Source organism: Talpa occidentalis, unplaced genomic scaffold (assembly GCF_014898055.3).
Source record: "Talpa occidentalis isolate TD23 unplaced genomic scaffold, MPIMG_talOcc4v2.1 talOcc4.4, whole genome shotgun sequence".
NCBI classification, from domain to species: Eukaryota; Metazoa; Chordata; class Mammalia; order Eulipotyphla; family Talpidae; genus Talpa; species Talpa occidentalis.
In genome coordinates this window covers 60178375-60192321 of record NW_023604295.1, presented here as the reverse complement: position 1 = coordinate 60192321, position 13947 = coordinate 60178375, and the positions used below count along the sequence as shown (strand labels likewise).

Genomic DNA, 13947 nt, shown 5'->3' with positions numbered 1-13947 from the left:
TTACTTTCCATTTGTTATACTTACCACACCTATAACCAGCAATCATTGTTTCCTGCTAGACTCTTGGTACCGTGAGGAAAGAAACCGTAACTGTCTTGCCTTTTACAGTATCTCTGTGCCTAGCACAATACCTGGGATATAGTTGTCATTCAGTACATGTTTGTAGAATGAATGGCCTCATGAATGGAAATATTTGAGACTTGAATGAATGAATTAGCAGACTATTTAAATCTGTTTAATAGTGGCTTTTTTTGAAGAGTGTGTTGTGGTGTAGGGATGGAGTGGGCATGCTTTAAGACTTTAAAGAGAGGATGTGGGCATTCTTATATTTTTCCTGGAGTGTGCCCTGCTCCCATGGTCTTCCTGAGGAGGTTGGTGAGGTCTCAGTAGCTCCTAGTTTTGGGGAGTGGGAGGAGTGGGGAGGTAAGGAAGAAACTCTTTAGAGTATAAATGTATGGTTGGCTCAAAATTTTGTCTTACTAGGCTTAAGTCAGTTGATTGCATTAAAAATAGTAATAATAATAATAATAATAATAATAATAATAATAATAATAATATGACAAAGAGGCCTTTTGCTTCTCTTCCTATAGGAATTTAGAGGAAAAAATAGTATATTTACAAAGTCTAGAGCAGTACTTTCTGTGATGTTGGAAATATTTTATGCCTCTATTCCTATGGTACCCACTCTTCATATGTGACTTTTAAGCATTTGAAATATAGCAAATGCAAACTGGGAACTGGATCTTGAAATTTTGTTTAATTTTAACCAATTTATATTTAAATTTCAGCTAATTTATATTTTAATTTATATAGCCATATACAGCTAATGACTACTGCATTAGATTGTTTTAGACAGGTCTAGAGGATATAAATTTTGTTGAGGTTAAGATGACTGAGTGAATAGAATGTTTTGTACTGGAGTGCCTTGCATTACAAAGAATCTGATTTTGAAATGCTTTTATTTATACTGATGCTCCCTTTCCAACAAGCATGTAAAATCAAATCTTTCTGGAGAAGAAGTAAGATGTGGATGTTTTCTCAATAGGAAAATGGAAAGGGTTGTTTTATAAGCCTGGCTTCCTCTCATTCTTAGAGTATGCTATCATTTTCTAATTCAATGTAGTAGCTTTCATTTCCCATCAGATAAAAAGAGATGCCTCAAACCTATTCCAAAAATCACTTTCAGAAAGCAATGGTTGAGATATCTTCCTGACTCCTGGGATATTAAACAGTAAGTTTTTAAAACAAAACAGCAGTTATGCTACTTCTAGAATCCCAGTGAGTCTTGTTAGTGTTGACATCAAATCACTTGATGGTTGTGTGACATGTTTCATGACATCAAAGCACTTTACCAAATTGAATTCATGATTCTCAGACTTGTTCTAGTTCACTCATTTGGTTAGAACAATATTTGCTACTTAATCTTTTTCATGTAGAGAGTACATGAAAAGTACAAAAACTTTTCCTCTGTGTGCATAGTACACACAGGAACTTCCAGCCTATGTTTGTGTGGGTAAGAGGCCAGGGTTGTGCATGGGTAGAGGATACTGGCCCAGTGGCTATGAGTGATCTATGCTCACCTTTGATGAGAACTGAGAAAATCACACATCTGTAAATTGTGCATCACTGCAGTAGCTAAGTTGAGTTGGTGCTCAGGAGGCTTAGGATCATGCTTTCTAAAATTTAGTGAACATGTAAGTAGCCTGGCCATTTCATTAAAAATGCAAATTCTGAATCAATAGGGTACAACTGGGCCTCGGATCTTGCATTTCTAACAAGGCGCTAAGTGATGCTCATGATGCTTGTCCACCAACTTCACTTTGAGTCACAAGGTATTAGGGCATAGGGCATAAATATGGTTTACAATTTGGTCAGTTTTGCATTGAAAAGTCTTCTTCCAGGATTATGCTATTTTAAATAAGTAAGTAGGAGAAAGACAAATACCAAATGATTCCACTCATATGTGGAATATAGAGAAACAAAACAAAGTAACAGACAAAACTAAATCAGAACAAACCCTAGAAATCTAACTGCAGAATTGAGGCTAGCAGAGGGGGAGTAGAATGGTGGGGGCATAGTGGATGATGTTGGAGGGCTGTGGGTGCTTGGGTGGTGGGTGAGGAGTGTTAATATATATCTGAAGAGGTGTGAACTTGTACCTCTGACTCATGCACTTTATTGTAAATCAAAGTTGCTGCAAAAAAAAACCTATATATAATATGAAAAAGGATAAACAAAAAAAGAAAAATTTCCTCTCATCACTATAGAACTTATACTTAAATTCTGCCAACTTTGATACTGTACTAACTGTTCAGGTAAGAGTAGATGAAATCACTAATTCATACTCTTTCTTGGGGCTGACTGAGCAGGTCAGCACACAGTGATGGGCAGTTGGCAGCCATGTGGTTACATTATAAGTGGAAAACAACACAGGTAATGTGCTGCTCAGCAGGCATACATAGGGTTCCTTAGCTCATGTCAAATGACTCATCTGATATTAAGTTGGAGGAACTGTAGGTATGAATCGAGAGCAGGAATTGGGAGACTGTTTTGAATCTAACTCTCCCCTGACTAAGTTACTATAGGCATTAGATTCTTTTGGAGTCAACTTTTATCTTTCAAACATAAGCCATGCTGAGTCTGGAGGGTCAGAATCCCTTTTACTTTTCTTTTTAGCACACATCTTCACAGGGTCTTGAGTGTGTGTTATAGACTTCTGGCTACTTAATAAACAGTAAGGTGAGTTGCATTATCAGTCAGAGGAGTGAATACTTTTAGGAAAAAAGAATCACATTAAAAATAATAATAATAACCAGGAAAAAGACTAATCAATACAAAGTAAAAATCAAAATCAACAAGCAACTATAAACCAGAGACACACTATGGGGAGGGAGTGGGGGAGGGAGGGAGGGTCGGAGAAAGGAAGGACTAGAGTCAAAATAAGGGGGGGGGGTGCAATTGTATGGGGAATATAAACAAAATGAAAATTCATACATTGTGCAAAGATGAAAAAAGATGTAAGAATTATATAAAATAAAATATTTAAATAAAAAAATAATAATAGTAGTAATAGGCTTGTGCATTAGCATTTGTAGATATGCTTACTTAAATGCCAATCTGTTGATGCCATGAGGATAAGGACACTCGACTTAGTGCTAAGAATAGGGTGGATATTTAACAAATTCTTAATAATAAAGATAATGGTGTTGAAAACATTCTGTGATTGTAACCCAGAGTTACTAGGTGCTCAATAAATGTAGTTAAGGGAATGAATGAGTCAGATCAATGATGACTATTAACACTGCCAAGTCCTCTTCTCTTCGAAGGAAGCTGTATCAGAAGAAAAGTTGCTTCATCTCCACTGTGATCTCACAAAATTCTTACAGCAAAACATCCATCTTCTAGGTTTTCTTTTCTCCTTGTCTGCTTGCAATATTTGTGAATTTTCCAACTTCCCTGAGTTTCCTGCCTGGTGAGAAAGGCCTCAGTTTTTGTAACTGCACTTGTGACAAATGAGACTTAGTTATTCAGAATTGTCAAACTTTTCTTCAGTTCTCAGTAGGATCTTATAACATTATTTTAGACCATAACTTTCCAGTTACTAATTATCTCATTATTGCTTATGCAATAAAAGAAAGAGGCCATGCATTTGCAAAGGTACATGTGAACATTTGCGTCAACACACACTTGTAGACATTTAAACAAAGAAAAGTGGGGCCTCCCTGGTGGCCAGTGGGTTGAGCATAGCGCTGTGAAGTTGTCTGCAGCCTCTGCAGCATGGGTTCAATTCCCGGCCAGCCAGGGAGATTCCCACATGGCGCGGCAGACCTCTCCTGGTGCGCCCGCTGCTCTCCTCAGCAGTGCTTTCCGTCTGTCTGCCTGTTCTGCTCCCCACTCTGTCTTTGGTGAATCCTCTCATCCTCCTGAGCCTCTGGCCTGTACCCCAGCTGTTGTATAAATAAATTAAAAAAAATCTTTTAAAAAAAGTGCAAAAGATGTTGTTAAGGGAGGCCTAACTATGAACTGTCCAGAGTCTCCTTCATCTCAGAATTAAAAGTAAATTTTTAGATAAGCCCTACAAAAATTTCATTCTTTTGCTTTTTCTCTTCCCATCATCCTCCTCTTAAAGGAAGAAAGGTGATTATTTTGGTAATTTATGTATAATTGATTTGAAAAGATTTGTTTAGCAGTTGAAGTAATGCTGTATCTCTTATGTTTTTCTGCATTGGGAAAACCTTGTTAGAGTTGACATTAGGATGCTCTTGATTAAAGGTAGCCACTAGATTCTAGTCAATAACTTATTCTCTGACAAATTTCTCAGATAATACAAACCAATTAATCCAAGACTGATTAGCTTTTGACAGAGGTTTTCTTTTAAAGATAACACAGCTTAAATTTATGTAGCTCCTTCCCTTAAGGATTTCAGACTGCTCATTCTTTACTTACTAAATTATTTAATTGCATTAGTTTCTTAAAACCTTCTCCTCCAGCTGCCTTTCCTAGCTCAGTTTATAGCAAAGTCCCAACTAGGACTACTACATCAGAACTTCTGGGTTGGGCCATGTGCATTTCGGAGTTACAGACAGCGAGAAACACTGCTTTGTATCACGCTTCTGCTAGGCTGCTAAGCAGAAACCTGGAAGGAATTCTTTCTAATTCCTTTCCTTTCCTTCCTACATTCAATTGATTTGCTCATACCTCAAGCATAACTCTCAAACATCCATTTTTCCTCTCCATTTCCACATCCTCTGCCTTACGTCAAGTCTTCCTCATTTTGCTCCTGGTCCATGTTAGAGGCCTTCAATCACATATTTCTGCTTGATTCCTCGCCCCTCCAAATCCACTCCCCATACTGTGAACATATGTGGTTGGACCCTTTATGGCAAGTCCCTTATGTGAAATGTAAACCTGAGGCCTGCTCAGAAATGCATTTTGCGGGGGGTGGTGACAGTGAGCCCGTCCTCCATGCCCTCTCCATAATCTTGCCTGTCTCATTTTGATGTTGCCTCATTTCTTCCCTTTGCTTGTATTCCAGGTTCTAATTACTTGGGGCCACTTCAGTTTTCTCATATACAACCTGTTCCTTTATGTGTTATGCATTTTCACATTTTCCCCTCTGCTTCACACTCTTTGTCTTCTTGACTTTATCCTAATGGCTGCTCAAGATCCATTTCACAGGTCACCTTCTTTCTGGAACTTGATATCACTCCCTTCCTGACCATTTTTCTCAGCATAATTAATTCCTTCTTCTCTGTAATCCCAACAGACTATGTATACAGTTCTATTATAGCACTTATCATAGAATGAAATTTATGAATACATGTTCCCTTCCAGGGTTCAAAATCTCTGAGGGTAAGAGTCAATTTTATTCATCGTTGTATCTCCTGTTCTTGGCACTTGGTAAAATGTTCATATTGTGTGTTGAATTGAATGTATCAAATCTTGTTATTTCCTTTAGTATGTGAGGTAGACGCTAACACCCCTGTATTACAGAAAAAGGGAAAGTTCTTGTCCCAGACTCACAGGCAGTGGCTTAGGAGGAGTGGGTTTGTAGGCTGTGCTGAAAAATTGATCTTGGGCTGAGGCACATGGCAGCCCTATTTCCTACTGTGAGATGATCCGTGTCTCTTACACTATTTACCAGGACTTCCCCAGAGCAAGGCCCCTATCTCTTTGACCTTTGTGTCTCCAGGCCCTAGTAGTATTAGTTTTCCATTGGTACTGTAACAAATTTAGTGTCTTAAAGCAACTCGAATCATTAACTCACAATTTTGAAGATCAGAAATCTGAAATGAGACTAGTTAAGCTAAAATCAAGGCATTGGCAGGGCTGAATTCCATTTTGGAAATCCTAGGGAAGAATCAATGATCTTGTCTTTTCTAGTGTCTTGAGGCTGCTTACACCTTTAACTACAGACAAGGGGATTGAGGTCATACCACCCTTGCCCTGGGATAAGGCAACAGGTGTGGATTTGCAGCAGAGCTAAGAGCACTTGTATGTGAATTGAGTGTACAGATAGGTTTCCTCATAGGCTTCCTGTCTGGCAGCATGGAGAATATGAGTGTGGTGCACAGATGAACAACTACTGGGTTGCTTGATACTGGTTCAGAAAGGGGCTGGGATGAGGTCCTGATTTAAATTCCTTCCAGAGCCAAGCACGGAATCGCAGGAGGTGAGAGCTGGAAGACACTGAAATTTATCTTCTTCAGCCCCATAGGCTATACCTGATTGGACTAAGGCTTAGAAGGATGATCCACCCAAGAATATATGGCTAGGCAGGTTAGCAGGTGGGAGATCCTGAGTATCATATTTATTATTCTTTTTGTTCATTTGTTTTGCTTATTTTCTATTTTTGCTACTTTTATATTTTTAATCCACCCCATTCAGTTATTGACACATCTCGTGAGTATGCATGCCTGCAAATGCCTTTGCTCTTGTGGCACTGCTGAAAGCCGAAGTCCAAATCTGCAAAAATGTTTTGAATGCTTATTATGGAGGCAGTGTAGTAAAGTGCAAAGATCAATGGATTTGGAGTTAGAAGACTAGGGCTTGTCTTCAGGTTTTCACTTATTTGAGAATTAGCTTTCTTGAATCTTGGTGAACTCATCCATAAAATGCAGATAGAAGGTTAAAGGTGAGGACAGTAGAGGAATGACTCTGATGCTTCTTAGGGTGAGGCTGGGCTAGTTGGGTCTAGTGATTATTATGTTACTGGGAGTTTGGCTACCTTGAGAGCTGCCTGTAAAAGTGCTTTATATATTCTAATGTATTGCACGTTATTACACCCACATATTGTGTACTATGGTGAATGCAGGAGAAATAGTGCCTGAAATATAGTCCTTGCCTTCTGTTCAGTTAAAGTTATAACTGCAGGGTATCCCGGGGCAGCATATGCAAGGATGGATACTTAGAAGTCAATGGCAAGGATACATACTTAGAAGTGAAAGAAGTGATGTGACTATGAAATGGGGCACTCGGGAAAGACTGTGTAGTTCTTACTTGAGCTGGGTCATAACAGACAAGAAGAAGGGTCCATCTTAGGCAGATGAAACAACTGAGTGAAGGCTTGAAAGTGCTCAAGGAATATACAAAAGTGGAAATACACGAAAAATATTTATGGAGTTGAATTAAGTCACTGTGGATATTTAGCTACAAGTCTCACATTTCATTACACAGACAATATGGAGACACAAATGACTTTCAAGCAGGCTTAACTTTTGCAAAGTGGGGGCTTAAGGATGGATCTCGGATGGATGTAGGTTGGTTTAGAGTGGAGAATGCAGGCAGAGAGAACTGCTTATTCTCTTCTGCTCCGTAACACTTTAGGGACATTCGTGTTGTTGCCATTTTGTAATGGCATTCAGAAAAGGGAGGACATTATACCAGGTTCTAGGGTAAGTGGTTTCTAGAATGCCCCCACCTCCCATCTCTGTGAAGCCTGTAAATTCTGCTTCTTCCTAACCTGCACAAAACCACAAGGCTGATTGTCTTGGTCTTGATCCAAATGACTTTAATGACTTGCAATTACATTACTGAACAACTGACAACAGAAGGTCATTTTTTTTTTTTTTTCAAGAAGGTACATGGAAAGGACTCTGGAAACCTTATAAAAGAAAGAAAAAAGAGACCAATGTGTCCAATCTCAACAGAGGTCAATGTGTCCAATCTCAACAGAGAAGTATTTTTTCCTTCCTTTGCATGTTTATTGTGTTTTAGATATGCTCATTTAACAGCCTGAGCAATGAATGGCTATTTTACCACTTGTAGTGGAAAAATTTCCTATCTATTTTCTTCACCACCATTGACATTTTTAGGCTTTTCAACTAGACTAGAATATTTACATAATAAAAAACTTGGTAAAATTCCTGGTGCCCATTATGTAAAAAGGATTATTTGAGTGAATATGAAAGTAATGTTTTTATATTAGATGCTACCAGCTTAAAAGGTACAATCAGTGAGAATACATTATTTATATTCTGAACTTTCTTCTTTCAAAAACAGACTAGTCACCAATTCAAGATCAAATTGGGAGAAAAAGCATGTGTGCTTCCAATCCTTAAAGTGACAAGTGAATATAAACATAGTAGAAAAAGAAGACAATAATTGAGTGGGATTTTATTTTTATTCAAATAAAAAAAAAGAGAGTGCTTCATTCCATGTATAATTAAAGAGCATTTTAACTTGGAGAACATTGCTCTGTGATTCATACAGTATCTTCCTTCTTAAAAATCATCAGGGCTTTAGATTTAAGTAATGATACCTTCATGGAGACAGGAAACTTTAAAATCAGAAAGATTCTTGAAATGAATTCAAATTTATATAGATTTCTCTTCTATATTACTTTAATTTTTTATTGATTTGAATTTTCTTCCTAGTCCTTTCTTGTTTATCAATTGATAAGCATCTGTGTGCTAGTTAGTATCTAAAAAGTGAGATCGAAGTTACCAGTTCCTTGAAAGATCTTGTTTGGAAATAGTTGTTAAGTAATAATGAATAACTTATAATTTCAAAGTGCTTTGCATGTTCTTAATAGCAAAAATTAATTCATGCTCTTCTGCCCCTGATAAAATTCTTCATGACCTGGAAAATACTTCTAAATATTTAGAAATGAAGCCTGTGAGAGGAGAGGTTATTATTTTTAGTAATTGTTTTCTGAGACTCATATGATCTTTGCAAGTCACTAAACTTTTTTTAAAAAGATTTATGTATACAAGAACTGGGGTACAGGCTAGAGGTGCGGGGGGTGAGAGGACTCACCAGAGACAGAGCGGGGAACAGAACAGGCAGACTGACTGAAATACACTATGGAGGGGAGCAGTGGGCGAGAAGGAGAGGTCTGCCACACCATGTGGGTAGCTCCCTGGCCAGCAGGGGGATTGAACTCAAGCCGCGGAGGCTGCGGACAGCTTCATAACACTGCGCTCAACCCCTTGCGCCCCTGGGGAGGCCCTAAACTTCTTTCACCATGTTGTCCATCCACCTGGATTTCTCATGAAAATGTAGATAGGTATCAGCTCCTAATACTGGTGCGCCCATCTCCTCAAATCCCAAATCCTTGCCTCAGTCCCATTCCTTTACCAATGAGATGTAGAAAAGGGCAAATGAAAAGATTGTGCTACTGCACTATTTGTGCCATGATTTTGCACCTCAGAGTGGCACCTCATATTGTACCCATCTTAGACCTAAGAAGGGAGCAGTAGTGTCATGTCTCTCCTTGCTTGCACAGTATGTTTACCTTGAGCTTGAGGTGGCCACTAATAGCACTGTAGGCTGTCCATTGCAATTCATGGTATTTGTACTCCATGGACAACTCCTCTGTGGCCATCTGTGTACTTAGCTCTGGCATCAGGCAGCAGGGTATGGTGGTGACAGCTGGGCAGTGAAGATTATAAACACTCCAGACTGGCTGAAAGGGAAAACATACAGCTTGGGCACATTTTCCACTCTGAGCCTCATATTACAAAGTTGGGAAGAGCCGAAAAGGAACTACAGATCAAAATATTTTTTAAATTATCAACTGCTAGGGGAGAGAACATTGATTGTCTGATTTCAATGGGAGTCTTCTGATTTTCTTATCAGTCTTTATTAGAGTGTAATCAAGCAGAAATAACTAGTTATTTGATGCATGTAGACCCCCCCACTGCTCCCCCCGCCACTATGCTTCCTTAGCAACTATGGAAGATGACTTTGATAACCCCATGTAGGTAATTCCTGGGAAATCCACAGAAAAGCTTAGAGCAATATTGAGCAATGGAGAGGATTACAAAAATGTACCAGGACTATAGTTTATCATAATCTGGGAAGTATCTCCTTGTATTCTAGGGAGAAATGGTCAAATATTCACTGCCAAAATGAAAACTTAGCCATTGGGAATCCCAGGTTGTAAAGGTTTTTTTGAGCTTCATGGTTCTTTTGTTTCACGTCTTAGCAAAAAAGAAAAAAAAAATAATATGCCATAAGCATTTTCTGAGGAGCAAAGGGAGTCATGAATAGAATTCTAAAAGAATTATTTTTGTGGGAATTTTTAGAGATATTCTGAGAGAGTCAAGTGGCTTGGTAAGACTTGATTATTGTAAGATTACTTGGGGGTCAGAGATGAAAACGAGGAAGGAAAATTCCATAATGTAAATTCAGGGGACCAAATGGACTGAGAATAACCAGAAGGACTGCTGTTTCTTCAAGCTAGAAATTAACTTGTTTTCATATAACATGTTAGATTACATCTGTGGAGCAAGAACCTTAAATAAAATATTTTAAACCTCAAAATAAAACAAAACTCAAAGCATACTACAAGAAAACATTTTCTGAGATGGTATAGGAAGATGTATATTTAAAAGGTTTTAATGAAATATTAAATTCAGATTTTTCAACTCTTCTGTAGCATCTGGATGCTGAGAACCTATTAAAAAATATTCTTTGTAACCTATGCCAGTGAATCTCTGCTATCTCGGGTGTCATGTGTCTCATACAAATAAGGCAGTGCAAGTAGCTGGAATGTTACAGCTGGCTACTGCTTGCCTTGAAAATGGTGTTGGGAAGGAGGGCATGTAGATTTATGAAGCTGTTTGTAATGATTTAAACATTAGCAAGAAAGATATGACATTTGTCCCCATCAACTGGTCACAGAAGATGCTCCTTTAGCATCTCCTGTCACCTTGTACCAAAACTTTTTTTCCTGACTGAAGCCAGTTTGTTAATTTCTATATCAGGCAAGAAGAGAAATAGGGTTAAGGTTGTAAGTTCCCTAAAATTTTCTCAAGTATTTGCTTTTATATTGAGGCTTCCTTTATCTAAAAAGTGTATAGGCAGCCATACAGGTAGAAAATAAGCAAAGTAAAAAATAACTGATCTTACAAGGTTTTAGCAGGTACCCTTTCTTCCCAACCATCCAAACTCCAGCTGTCTTTCAAGAGACTCTTAATCAACATTTTCTAGGCTTTTCCAAGGCCACTCAAGAACCTGAATTTTTTTCTCCTTGAATTCTTTTCATATTATTAAACTACCTTACATAATTATTAGGACTAATTTGAATTATGTCCTTCCTAATGTCTTGTTGGTTCATATGAAGTAGCCATAACTACAAGCCCTGTGAAGGCAAGGGCATCTCATACGTCTCTTCTGCATCTGCACGTTGTGGATATAATAACTAGACTTGGATGGTGTTAAGGAAAGATGATGAAAACGTCCTTGAAGATAAGGACTTATATATTTTCATTGCATCTGACAAGTAATGGAGGCATTTAATATATATTGAATAATATAGTACCATGAAAATGAAGGAAACAGATTCAAATAGAATCCCTGTCTTTTCTGTCTTATTTCTGAACTGTGTTTCCTCTTGCTGTATGTAATAAGAACATTATTGGGCTAGACATGATTCCTTCATTTAAAAGCAACTATTCTGAATCACAGAAAACAAAGTTAAGTAAATTTTGAGAAGGGAATGAGCAATACTAACAGGCTCAACCTCCTTTTGTTAGGGGATTAAAGCATTAATCATCCTATTATCTGCTATTTTGAGCTTTGCCAAAGTTGCTGGAGGTCGATGGGCATTAGTTCCAATTAGAGAATGTTAGAACTTTCCCTCTTATATCACCCACTGTTTTGAATTGAAAGAAGATGAATGATGATAACATGGTCTTGATAGTCTAATTGCAGTTTCTTTCCATTTTTGCTAAGAATTTGTAGAAAAGGTCACTTTGGATTTAAAAAATCAAGAGTGTCATTGTCAGAAAGTATCACTAATGCATATAATTACTATTTTAGCTTATCAAGGAGGTCTAAAGACAGACATTTTATTTTAATACTTGCTATTCAATTGCATTAGTGACATTTGCTAATAACCCTAGGAAGTTACCAACTGTGGTGGTGAGTTTCAAGTTATAAAGTTTAGCTTTTTGACATGGGCTACAGGTGCTGTGTATAATGTACATAAAGAGAGCAAGAATCAATAAACATGTCAATTTAAAAATGTTAAAAACCCGAAATATTCCTCAATAAGTCTGTTAGGAAAGACAAATGTAGTGCACAGTGCACTAACTTCTTGACAGACTGAATGAGGCATTGCCACAATTCACATTTTAAAAGCTGGAATCCTGGCAGATTAAGGTTGGCACGTAAACTAATTTTACAAAATAGTAAACCCAGGTAAGTTAATTGCTGAAGGTTCAATATATTATCATTCAGTGCAGTGCTTCCTTGCCTGGTACAATGATTAAAAAATAAAAATTTCAGAGTTCATTTAGCCTTTAGAGAACTATCTTGTATGATTAAGAAAATACTGGTTAGTTAATTATTCAGCTTTTTATATTTTTCAGTTATTCATCAAACGTCCTTCTTGGACAGTGAGATGAAAGCTCAGTGTCTCATTAACAGATGTTAGATTTACTTGTGTGTATTGTTAGAATACTTAGTGGCAAGTTAATTTTATTATTTGGAAAAGAAGAAAGATGCTTCACTTTAGAGGTTTCTGTATAATCCAATATGGGAGCTTTGGCTTAAAGAAAGTGATGTCAAGCTTACTCTAGAGATGGATTTATTTATTGTGCAGAGTGGGATTTTATAAATACACACATAAAAGCTGCTTTATTTTCCTGATTATGAAAGTTAGTAAATGTTCAGCATGGAAAATTGGAGGTGAAAAGGAAAAATAAATTACTGCAAATACAATTATATGAACAAAAGTGTTAACATTTTTATCATAAGTTTTCATTTTTTCTATGCAGAGATTTTATAAACAATTGTCCATCTGTATGTCCAATTTTGGACATTTTTTTCAGCTTAATTTATAACCTGAATATGTTCCTGTGCTTTATTACACTATTAATGGATATGTGAGTTCTGTTTAATGGGTTTCCATAATTTACCTGGCCATTACCATATTGTTGAATATTTGAATAGTTTTAAATTTTTCACTATTTTAGTAGGGCTATAATGGAAATCTTTTGAACATGGCATTTTTGATATTTTGGATTTTTTTTCAAGGGTTAATTCTTTTTAGTCAAGGGTATGATAATATAATGGAATAATAATTTTGGATGAGATAACATGTTACAAGAAATAAACCTATTGGAGACATAAGACAAGATGCCAAATTCAGGGAGATTATTAAAATTTAGTTACATTCATCTTATAACATCATGAATATAAAAGTTTCATGATTTGACTGTTAGAGGGAATTTTGGGTCACCATTTTTCATTTGCTGTTTGGGGAGTGCGTTGCTTCACCTCACTTTAGGTAATTTAATAATTCTATCGGTTTGAATGATTTGGTGGACTTATGTCTGAGAGAACTTAGAGATTTGTGACAATCTGATAAATGCTGTAATGAGCATAAAGGAGAAATTGCCAAAAGGGACTATTTGAACTCCTAAAGTTTGCCCAAGGACGTCTGAGAGTTTCACATGGGTCACATGTTAGCAGTTACATGCGAGAGAGCAAATGTAGCTTCATCCTTGATCTTATCCAGCAAGATAAGATACAGTTCCTGAGAAAAGATACAGTTCCTACTGTTGCAGGTCTTTAAAAACATAAAAACCTATGAAAGAGAAAGGAGAAAGAAGGGAACCAGATATGATGGTATAAGATGAAGAAATTTTAAATGTACCTGTGAAATATCTGAATGTATGTACCTAGAAGGTGCACAGGCAGAAGTTCAGAGAAGCGTGGCTACAGATGTGGACATTGGCGCAGTCAAGTGTAGAAGAATACTGGAGGCTTCAGTGAGTCTGCAGAGATACTGAGTGAGCTGAGAAGGTCAAAAGCAGAATCCTGGCTTATATCAGCCTGCGAGAGGATGAGAAACTAGCAAAAGAAACTGAGGGAAGAAAAAGATAAAGATTTGAGACGATACAGGACTAGGAATGTTATTGAAGCCAAGAAAATTCCAAATGGGAGTGGTTCGTCAATAAGGAAGCCAGGTAAGTTGGATTTTAAGGTTAAGTTGTT

General features: G+C 37.2%; 1 protein-coding gene across 8 annotated transcripts in view; it reads left to right on the top strand.

Moving 5' to 3' along the window:
- The window catches only part of ZPLD1 (zona pellucida like domain containing 1), a 290118-nt gene that overhangs the window by 94019 nt on the left and 182152 nt on the right, over nucleotides 1-13947 (top strand). The window contains exon 1 of one of the 8 annotated variants that reach the window (XM_054700642.1): nucleotides 13529-13919. The exons of the other annotated variants lie outside the window; for them this stretch is intronic. The gene's annotated coding sequence lies outside the window, so the exon portion shown is untranslated. Of the gene's footprint in view, nucleotides 1-13528; nucleotides 13920-13947 lie in introns of those variants that run through there. 8 annotated transcript variants of the gene reach the window in all.